The following is an 11,489-nucleotide window of genomic DNA, read 5'->3' as shown; positions in this document are numbered from 1 at the left end:
CACAACGGCCGGCATTGACGTCTCATGCAAATGGCAGCACAAATATGCTTCCTCCACTGCTCTGGCGCAACTGTGGAACAATGTAACACATCGTACACCATCAGGGGTGACAGTGCGCAGTCGTTTATTATGGCATGGGTTACGTGCGCGTCGTGCACTGCTCCGCTTACCTTTGACGAATGTGCAGAAACATGCTGGATGACAACGGTTTATGGAACAACAGACAGGAATTGCATCAGATTGTGTTTTTTGAACAAATCCAGATTCTGCTTGAAAACGATGGCCGCGTTTTGGTCCGCCGCAGACAGGGAGAGCTGTATCAGAGCGACTGCATTTACACAAGACATGCAGCGGCAACTCAACGCCTTATGGTGCTGGGTGCTACTGGGTACTCTCACAAATCACAGTTGGTGCGTGTACATGGCACTGTGGCGCCGTTTTTCAGCAAGACAATGCACTATCACATGTGGGGTATGGTGAAATGACAGGTGTGATCCAACGCCAACCACCACAGGTGGCATTTGGAATCAGGTGAAAGCAGCATGGATGGCTGTACAACAGGACGCCATTCGCGCCTTAAACGCGTCGATGAAGTCACGCATGGAACAGGTTATCAGAGCCTATGGCAGACACTGTGTCCACTAGGCAACAGGACACTTGTTGAACCGAGGTGACTGAAACGCTAATCATTTCTGGAGAACATACTAATGTACATGTCCCTGTGAACATGACCATCCTATCTCTAGTCGTTCAAGATGTTCTGTTTTTTCTGAACACGAGTGTACTTTGTTTCATTTAGGCTACTCTGTGTGATAACCAAATACATAAGAATGTTACGTCAGAACGAAGTCTTTCGCGTCGGCACTGATGTATAAAATATTCTGAGACTTCTTGCCGCGACAATTCAGGGTAAAACTTCGAGCTTTCAACGATTACCTCCGTCTGCGTTGTTAAGACGAACTATGTGCATGTCACATCGTACTTCTGATCAACATAGACACTGCAATGCTGTACTTATGCGCCGATACTGGGCAAGCGACTTTCAATTAAAATGTCTCCCCTCTGTGAGAATATTTCTAATGGATGTACGAGTGGGGGTTGCAGACATTTGGTTGATGGCATATCGAAGTTTGCATCTCCGTAGAAAACCTGCACGGATAGCTTAATCGTAAAACGATCGCTAGTGATAAGCGGGAAATCTGGGTTCAAGTCCCGGTGAAGCACAAATTTTCACTGTTGCCATTCATTTAGTAGTCCATATTCGCAATTGCGAATACGAGTGAAACGTCCCCTTTGAACAATTGTCCAAGACTGTGCTTAAGCTGACACACAATATTTTTTTAGCGCAACGCAATCTGACTTTCAGAAATCCCTACAAAGGAATGGCCCTGACTAACATTAACCTGTACCTTTCACAAATCACTTACCTCACCAAAAATCTTCGTTACTCGAACTACTGCAATACAGCGAGCGCCACTACTGCCAGCTAAATAAAAGATTCAAACTACTGAAGGCACTAACTACTGATAGGCATAGTTAGCAATTGAAAGATTTTAATAGAGAACAAACAATGTATTTACCTTAATAATCATAATACATAAGCCATCCAGTCTTACAAATTTCAAAACTCCGCCATTTCTCTCCCCACATCCACCACTGCTGGCGGCTCACCTCCTACTGCGCAACGCTACGCGCTGTTCACATCCAGCTGCCGCTGCCCAACACTACAATGGCAGACAACAATGCAAACTAGCCACAGACTGCACACAGCACAGCCAGTGGTTTTCATACAGAGAGCGCTACGTCTCGGCGGCGTTACCAATATAAGAACCTAAACAGCCTACTTACATAGCCTACTTAGACGAGGTCTGTCTAAAAAGTATCCGACCTTCGATTTTCCCGCGCAAAATAGAGACGATAGCGCGGCCCCACTGTACACAGTAAAGGAAGAGACCTTTATGCGCTTGTGGGAATTTTGTCCCCACCTTCCAGCACATCAGAGGCTGCCTGTCGGTCGCTGAGTGAGGTGCACGTGCCACACAACGTGTTCGTCAGATTACCGATTCTCTCAAAATGACTGAACGTGTTGAGCAAAGATACTGCATCAAATTCTGTCAAAAGCATGGTGATCCTCAAAGCGAAACGATTCGTAAGATTCAGCAGGTGTTTGGAGAGGATGAGACGGGTGTGACACAAATTAAGGAGTGGTTCAACCGATTCAAAAATGGCCACACATCAGCGGAGAGTGGCCAGCGTTCTGGCAGGCCCCAAACTGCTCGCAGTGCAGCTGTTGTTGAGAGGGTGAAAAATCTGGTGGTGGCAGATCGTCGTTTGACTGTGCAGGACATTGACCAAGAGGTTGGAGTGAGTAAAGATTCTGCACATGCAATTTTGCGTGATGAATTGAACAAGCACAGAGTGGTTGCGAAATTCGTGCCCAAGTTGTTGTCGCCGGAACAAAGAGACCTCCGTTTTGACGTTGCACAGGACCTTCTCCAAACCACCAACACTGATCCTGTGTTCCTGAACGCCGTGATAACTGGAGATGAGTCACGGGTGTACGGGTGCGACCCAGAAACAAAAAGACAATAGTCGCAATGGAAGCTTCCCGAGTCTCCACCAAGTCCAAAGAAAGTGCGGCAGGTGCGAAGCAAAATCAAGGTGTGCTGACTGTCTTCTTTGACGTCAGTGGAATTGTGCATCACGAACACACACCGGAGGGACAAACAGTGACAAAGGAGTAATATCTAGATGTTCTCCGGCGACTCTGTGACGCAGTTCGGTGCAAAAGACCGGACATGTGGACGGCGAAAAACTGGCAACTGCATCACGACAACGCCCCCGCACATTCATCCCACTTGATCCAAAATTTCTTGGCCAAACGTGGAATCGCAGCCGTTCGCCAACCTCCGTACTCTCCAGACATGGCTCCTTGCGACTTCTGGTTGTTTCCAAAATTGAAGACGCCACTGTAAGGATACTGTTTTGAGAGTAGAGAAGAGATAATGCGGAACACGACGACGAAGCTCCATTCCAAAAGAAGACTTATAGAGGTGTTTCGGCAGTGGAAGGATCGGTGGGCTAAGTGTGTGCAAGCACAAGTGGCCTACTTCAAAAGTGATAAGGGTCCCAACCCCGTCAGGTATTCGAAATATTTTTTCTGGCCAAAGGTCGGATACGTTTTAGACAGGCCTCGTACATTTCATTTAATACTTCTATTGTTTTCGTCGGGAGCAACTGACCATCTAAATTGCTGCTGTGGTGGCCTTTTATGACTCATAGACGGCTTCTCATTGGTCAGTTATTGCGTAATGCAGTCGCAGATGGTGTCGACGTCCGCGCTGGTAGCGACACCACTCCCGTAGCAGCGTAAACATTGTGACGAATGTCTCCTTCTTCTCTGCATCCGGAGCTCGCTTCCATGCATCGCTAACGTTATATTCGCTGTCATGTGAACACCACCTTTGAAACTCACAGATTTTCATTGAGAAAATCAAAGAGATTAGAGTTGGTTCAAATGGTTCTGAGCACTATGGGACTTAACATCTATGGTCATCAGTCCCCTAGAACTTAGAACTACTTAAACCTAACTAACCTAAGGACAGCACACAACACCCAGTCATCATGAGGCAGAGAAAATCCCTGACCCCGCCGGGAATCGAACCCGGGAACCCGGGGGCGGGAAGCGAGAACGCTACCGCACGACCACGAGCTGCGGACGATTAGAGTTGGCCTAAACGATATTTTAGTCACCTTGGATGTGGCACCGCTATTTACTTAAGTTCCTGTGGAGGACACATTGAAATTTTTGCCAGAGCATTTCTCTACTGGAAAGATAAAGTTGTCGTGACATGTAATGACGACCATCTGCTTCCCGTATGAAGATATACACACATCAAAAAAGTCCTGTATCACATCGGTTCCGAGAGTGCCGGAAACTGTACAGAAAATTGCAGTAGAGGTCAACATAACATCAATTCTGCCCTTTTTATTGGTCATGAAAACAACACATTGCATGTTGTACCACCATACAGCGAGACCTTCAGACGTGGTGATCCAAACTGCTGTATCCAGTAGCACGTCCTCTTGCATTGATGCATGCCTCTGTTCGCCATAGCATACTATCCACAAGTTCATCAAGACACTGTTGGTCCAGATTGCCCCAGTCCTCAACGGCGATTAGGCGTAGATATCTCGGAGTGGTTGCTGGGTCACGTCGTCCATAAACAACCTTTTTCAATCTATCCCAGCCTTTTTCAATCTATCCCAGCCATGTTCGACAGGGGTGATGTCTGGAGAACATGCTGGCCACTCTAGTCGAGTGATGCCGTTATCCTGAAGGAAGTCATTCACAAGATGTGCACGATGGGGGCGCGTATTGTCATCCAATGAAACGAATGTATCGCCGATATGCTGCCGATATGGTTGCACTATCGGTCCGAAGATAGCATTCACGTATCGTACAGCCAGTACGGCGTCTTCATGACCACCAGCGGCGTACGTCGGCACCACATAATGCCACCCCAACACTGCGTGGGATCTCCACCTTGCTGCACTCGCTGTACAAACTGTCTGATTCGTTCAGCCTGACCGGGTTGCCTCCAAACATGTCTCCGACGATTGTCTGGTTGGAGACATATGCGACACTCATCGGTGAAGAGAACGTGATGCTAATCCTGAGCGGTCCTTTCGGCATGTTGTTGGGCCCATCTGTACCGCGCTGCATGGTGTCGTGATTGCAAAGATGGACCTCGCCATGGACGTCGGGAGTGAAGTTGCGCATCATGCAGCCATTTGTGCGCAGCCACTCCTGTGGCTGCACGAAAAGCGTTATTCAACATGGTGGTGTTGCTGTCAGGGTTCCTCCGAGCCATAATCCGTAGGTAGCGGTCATCCACTGCAGTAGTAGCCCTTGGGCGGCCTGAGCGAAGCATGTCATCGACAGTTCCTGTCTCTCTGTATCTCCTCCATGTCCGAACAACATCGCATTGGTTCACTCAGAGACGCCTGGACACTTCCCTTGTTGAGAGCCCTTCCTGGCACAAAGTAACAATGCGGACGCGATCGAACCGCAGCATTGACCGCCTAGACGTGGTTGAACTACACACTACCCGCGGTACCACACAACGCGAAAAGTCGTTTCACTTCCATCCGCTTTCGCGTCTCAGTCCGAACTGTACCTTTTGGTGTGTCCAGCCGATCTGTCCGTTTTCGCGTCTCCATCGGAACTGTCCCCTATGGTGTCTCGGCGGACACCGGACCAAAACTGTCCCTCCCTGTGAAGTGTCGGCAGACGTGCCGACACTGTTTTTAGAGAAGGAGGCCGAAATGCACGCGTCAAATCACGCCGGCTTGCTTAGGTCTGAAACAGGATACGTAATGAATGCTATAAAGACAAGTACGTAGCTGCTGGAGTACTTAACTTTAATCCATCATTTGTATACAGCATTCTTGATGATACAAGTGAGACTCTCTCTAGAAATGTTTAATGGCGCCTTGTTAGGTCGTAGCCATGGACTTAGCTGAAGGCTATTCTAACTAGCTCTCGGCAAATGAGAGAAAGGCTTCGTCAGTGTAGTCGCTAGCAAAGTCGTCGTACAACTGGGGCGAGTGCTAGTCAGTCTCTCAAGACCTGCCGTGTGGTGGCGCTCGGTCTGCAATTACTGACAGTGGCGACACGCGGGTCCGACATGTACTAATGGACCGCGGCCGATTTAAAGGCTACCACCTAGCAAGTGTGGTGTCTGGCGGTGACACCACACCCTCTCCGTGTCCTGCCGCGTTTTCCCGCGCGCCGAACATCGTCACTGAACTGACTAGCGCAGTTCCCTTTCCTGAAGCCGTCCATCTGATTGGCTACACCTTATTCTACATTATTTTACATTTTAACATATTTAATTAATCAAAGCTTGACCACTTTCACATTCTAAATGAAGTAACAATAATATCCGTTACATAATAAACGTTAAATTCTTTTACATAAAACCCATACAATTTCCTTCTTAACTTTGAATGTCACGGCCTGTAGCCTTACACCAATGTGCTTTCTGATACGTAAATAAAGAACAAAAGTAACTGTTATGCACTAAACTTTACAAAAAATATTCTATTACCTAATGATTCAATAAGGTGTCATGCTGTAATCGTTCAATGTGTTTTGTGTGGAGGAAATGATCTGATGCTTAACAGAAAATACTGATAATTTAAATTTACTATATCTTTTAAACAAATAAAGTTACAGAGTTGGTATTTACAACGTTTGTCCTTTTAATGATGCGCTTCTATATGAAATGTCGATCGTTAAGATCGACCAAAGCGTTCAGATTTTTGGCAAAAAAATGTTCAAATGTGTGTAAAATCTTATGGGACTTAACTGCTAAGGTCATCAGTCCCTTAGCTGACACACTACTTAACCTAAATTATCCTAAGGACAAACACACACACCCATGCCCGAGGGAGGACTCGAACCTCCGCCGGGACCAGCCGCACAATCCATGACTGCAGCGCCTCAGACCGCTCGGCTAATCCCACGTGGCAGATTTTAGCATTCAGGTCTATGCTACAAAACTTGTTAATTTTACTTTAATACTAAAACCTACACTATTATAGATATGATCAATATTCAAGTTTTATTGGGACCACCATGAAAATTTATGGAGGATGGCAGATTAAAATTACTATGGCTTGATTCCCTACACTACTACAGAATTAAACAGTTTTCATAAATGTTCCCCTTTATGGCCGATCTTAGGTCCGCCATATTTAACACTGCTACGTCAACTTGGCCACAACAGCCTTCTACTGGGTTTCCTTGTGACGTAGGTTCTCGTCTGTCTCGCTCGCTACAGCGCTTGGGCCTCAATGGACAATAGACTCTTGTGAATTTCCCCATCTCGTGGTGAATATGCGCCCTTTGTGGCACACGGTCCTCGGTGACAGGGTTCGTTTCACAATTCCTGTAGGCTGACTCTTTCGGCCATATACTTAAATGAGAGCGCAGTGCACGATAACTCACAATACTCAGGATCAGAGTTTGTGTTTTCCTTTCCCAAACTGTGTATGTACTCTACACCCGTATTACTCCTGCCTACAAACAATTATCGTTGCTACGTGCCGACAAGCATAGGGTCTATCCTACCCTGTGTTTGCTCTGTCGCCTTCTCAGTCATTGCACGCCCTCATATTTATGCTCAACTGACACAACTATCTGAAGAACGTGGCAGGAAAACTCGTTCTCAACAAAGTAAAATACTCTCTACACCATTACACAACAAAGCCATCTTCCCAAAAATCATTTTCTGTATTATGAACCCGACTTTGAAGAGATATTCCGCAAAGTAGCAGCAAAATTAAATCCCTTTCAAGCTTCAAAAGGTACCAAATGGACCACATTCTATCAGCATAGCTATCTCTCTCTCTCCTCCCACCCCCATATTTCCATCCCACTTGTTACAAAATCCTCCAATCAAAATCTGTTTGTTCATAACAGCTACTGCCACTGTCATTTTCAATATTCACCTCTTTCATGATCCCTTCTTGTTCTGCTAAACTAATAAATATTATTGTTATTCTTGATTATTATTATTATTAATGCAAATTAGTTTTATTGTAGGTGTATGCATGTTATTGTAAGTGTATGCATATGTGTTGTTATTCATCCTGTATTAATAGCATACGAAAAAAAATGTGAGGGTGTATACGAATGAAAAACTCGTTCCAAAGCCTCAGCTACTGCGAACAACTCTTGTTCAGGAGTGTGTCAAAAAGAAACCCTTCAACTTAGATTTTAGGACTTGAGGTCTATCACTCGGTTTTTTTCATTTTCATTATTATTACTGTTCCTTTTTGAAGAAAGATGATTTCTATTGTTGCGATGCAACTGTCTGCAGAATATTAAAAAAAAAGAATATTAAAAAACCAGCAGACTTGCCCTCTCGTCTGGTATTCAACGGATCATAAAACATTCGGGCTTGATTTCTCGAAAACAATGGCGAACCGCATCGTACTGAAACAGCGTTTGGGACATCTCAGTACGTAATACACCCATGTGAAACGTGAATAAAGTACGCTCCCCACGTTTGATATGTTTTTATGTGACTCATAAGCACGTCCTTACATTGCAGAGAGGCGGTTACTAACATGCGTCTAGTTTCCGTCAGGTGTCAAGGAGCGGAAGTAATGAAATCTGGGTTTGTCCCGAGGTCCACCTTTGCTAATCTGGCCGTAAACTGATCACGTTTCGATGAGTGTCCGAAACACACAGACGCCCACCGAACAATACTTTTCCCTTAACTCATTCACTAACAGAATAAATAACAGCAGTGGCGGCTGTTGTATAAGAACACAAGAGTACGTGGACACCCTAACGTTTGACGCCTTGCAGATTTCTTGGTTATTTTTCTTTCAGTGCATTGAAACGTGATGTATATGCGGTAATCTGAAATATACGCCACTAAACCTGACGCACTACGGTAGATTGCTCTTATTTCGTTCTTGCCATAAACGGTACCTAATTATGTACAAAAAAAAAAATTCCACAAAACAATTCTTTCTTTTTTCAAACAAGTTATGTATATAATAATTATTATTATTATTCTTTCTTTCTTTTCTCAGACGTTATGTCTGGTCAAAAATGGAAAGTGACGCGGACCTTGATCAAGCGTGACTTCCTTTTAACTGTACGGTATATGTTATATTGCATTTAGGAACTTTCGGGTAATTGAACATGTATCAATAATTACGGATTTCTGTAGTTGTATATATAAGTTTGGATGTAGCTGTATTGCATTGATGTACTGGTGGATATTGTGTGGTATGACTCCTGTAGCTGATAGTATAATCGGTATAATGTCAACTTTATCCTGATGCCACATGTCCTTGACTTCCTCAGCCAGTTGGATGTATTTTTCAATTTTTTCTCCTGTTTTCTTTTGCATATTTGTTGTATTGGGTATGGATATTTCGATTAGTTGTGTTAATTTCTTCTTTTTATTGGTGAGTATGATGTCAGGTTTGTTATGTGTTGTTTTATCTGTTATAATGGTTCTGTTCCAGTATAATTTGTATTCATCATTCTCCAGTACATTTTGTGGTGCATACTTGTATGTGGGAACCTATTGTTTTATAAGTTTATGTTGTGAAGCAAGCTGTTGATGTATTATTTTTGCTACATTGTCATGTCTTCTGGGGTATTCTGTATTTGCTAGTATTGTACACCCGCTTGTGATGTCATCTACTGTTTCTGTTTGCTGTTTGCAAAGTCTGCATTTATCTGTTGTAGTATTGGGATCTTTAATAATATGCTTGCTGTAATATCTGGTGTTTATTGTTTGATCCTGTATTGCAATCATGAATCCTTCCGTCTCACTGTATATATTGCCTTTTCTTAGCCATGCATTGGATGCGTCTTGATCGATGTATGCCTGTGTTAGATGATACGGGTGCTTGCCATGTAGTGTTTTCTTTTTCCAATTTACTTTCTTCGTATCTGTTGATGTTATGTGACCTAAAGGGTTGTAGAAGTGGTTATGAAATTGCAGTGGTGTAGCCGATGTATTTATATGAGTGATTGCTTTGTGTATTTTGATAGTTTCTGCTCGTTCTAGAAAGAATTTTCTTAAATTGTCTACCTGTCCATAATGTAGGTTTTTTATGTCGATGAATCCCCTTCCTCCTTCCTTTCTGCTTAATGTGAATCTTTCTGTTGCTGAATGTATGTAATGTATTCTATATTTGTGGCATTGTGGTCGTTTAAGTGTATTGAGTGCTTCTAGGTCTGTGTCACTCCATTCCACTACTCCAAATGAGTAGGTCAATATTGGTATAGCATAAGTATTTATAGCTTTTGTCTTGTTTCTTGCTTTCAATTCTATTTTCAGTATTTTTGTTAGTCTTTGTCTATATTTTTCTTTTAGTTCTTCTTCAATATTTGTATTATCTATTCCTATTTTTTGTCTGTATCCTAGATATTTATAGGCATCTGTTTTTTTCCATCGCTTCTATGCAGTCGCTGTGGTTATCCAATATGTAATCTTCCTGTTTAGTGTGTTTTCCCTTAACTATGCTATTTTTCTTACATTTGTCTGTTCCAAAAGCCATATTTATATCATTGCTGAATACTTCTGTTATCTTTAGTGATTGGTTGAGTTGTTGATTTGTTGCTGCCAGTATTTTTAGATCATCCATGTGTAGCAAATGTGTGATTTTGTGTGGGTATGATCCAGTAATATTGTATCCATAATTTGTATTATTTAGCATGTTGGATAGTGGGTTCAGAGCAAGGCAGAACCAGAAAGGACTTAAAGCGTCTCCTTGGTATATTCCACGCTTAATCTGTAATGGCTGTGATGTGATATTATTTGAATTTGTTTGGATATTAAGTGTGGTTTTCCAATTTTTCATTACTATGTTTAGGAACTGTATCAATTTAGGATCTACTTTGTATATTTCCAATATTTGTAGTAACCATGAGTGGGGTACACTATCAAAAGCTTTTTGGTAATCAATTTTTGCATTGTGTAGCGACCTTTGTTTAGTTTCAGCTTGATGTGTCACCTCTGCATCTATTATCAGTTGCTATTTACATCCTCGTGCTCCTTTGCAACAGCCTTTTTGTTCTTCATTTATAATTTTGTTCTGTGTTGTATGTGTGATTAACTTCTGTGTAATGACTGAAGTTAATATTTTGTATATTGTTGGTAGGCATGTTATGAGGCGATATTTAGCTGGGTTTGCTGTGTCTGCTTGATGTTTAGGTTTCAGATAAGTTATTCCATGTGTAAGTGTATCAAGGAATGTGTATGGGTCTGCAATGTAACAGTTAAATAATTTAGTTAGATGTGAATGTGTTGAAGTGAACTTCTTTAGCTAGAAATTTGCTATTTTATCTTTTCCAGGGGCTTTCCAATTGTGAGTAGAATTAATTGCTTGGGTGACTTCATGTTGCAAAATTATCACTTCAGGCATTTGTGGTATCATCTTGTATGTATCTGTTTCTGCTTGTACCTACCGTGCATGCCTGTTATGTTGTACCGGGTTTGACCATATGTTGCTCCAGAAGTGTTCCATGTCCGTTATGTTTGGTGGATTGTCTATTTTAATGTTTGTGTTATCTATTGTCTGGTAAAATTTCTTTTGGTTTGTGTTGAATGTTTGGTTTTGTTTCCTTCTATTTTCACTTTTTTTGTGTCTTCTAAGTCGTTTGGCCAATGCTTGTAATTTCTGCTTCTTTTCATCTAATTGCTCTATCACTTCTTGTTGTGAGATTTTACCTAACCTTTTTCGTTTTTTTTCTGACATTTCATTTCTTATAAATTGTTAGCTGTCCGATGTCTTTTCTCAGTTTTTCTATTCTGATCTGTAGCCTGTGTTGCCATGCTGGTTTTGTGGGTTTCTTCTATGTGTTGGTTGGTTCTGATCTCTGCCTAGTGTGTATATTTAGTGTAGTGAGTGCTCCTATATAAATCAGTAGTTGTAACTCTTCCATAGTT

Source organism: Schistocerca cancellata, chromosome 2, assembly GCF_023864275.1.
Source record: "Schistocerca cancellata isolate TAMUIC-IGC-003103 chromosome 2, iqSchCanc2.1, whole genome shotgun sequence".
Lineage (NCBI taxonomy): Eukaryota > Metazoa > Arthropoda > Insecta > Orthoptera > Acrididae > Schistocerca > Schistocerca cancellata.
The sequence above is the reverse complement of the archived record's forward strand: the minus strand, read 5'-3'. Positions refer to the sequence as shown.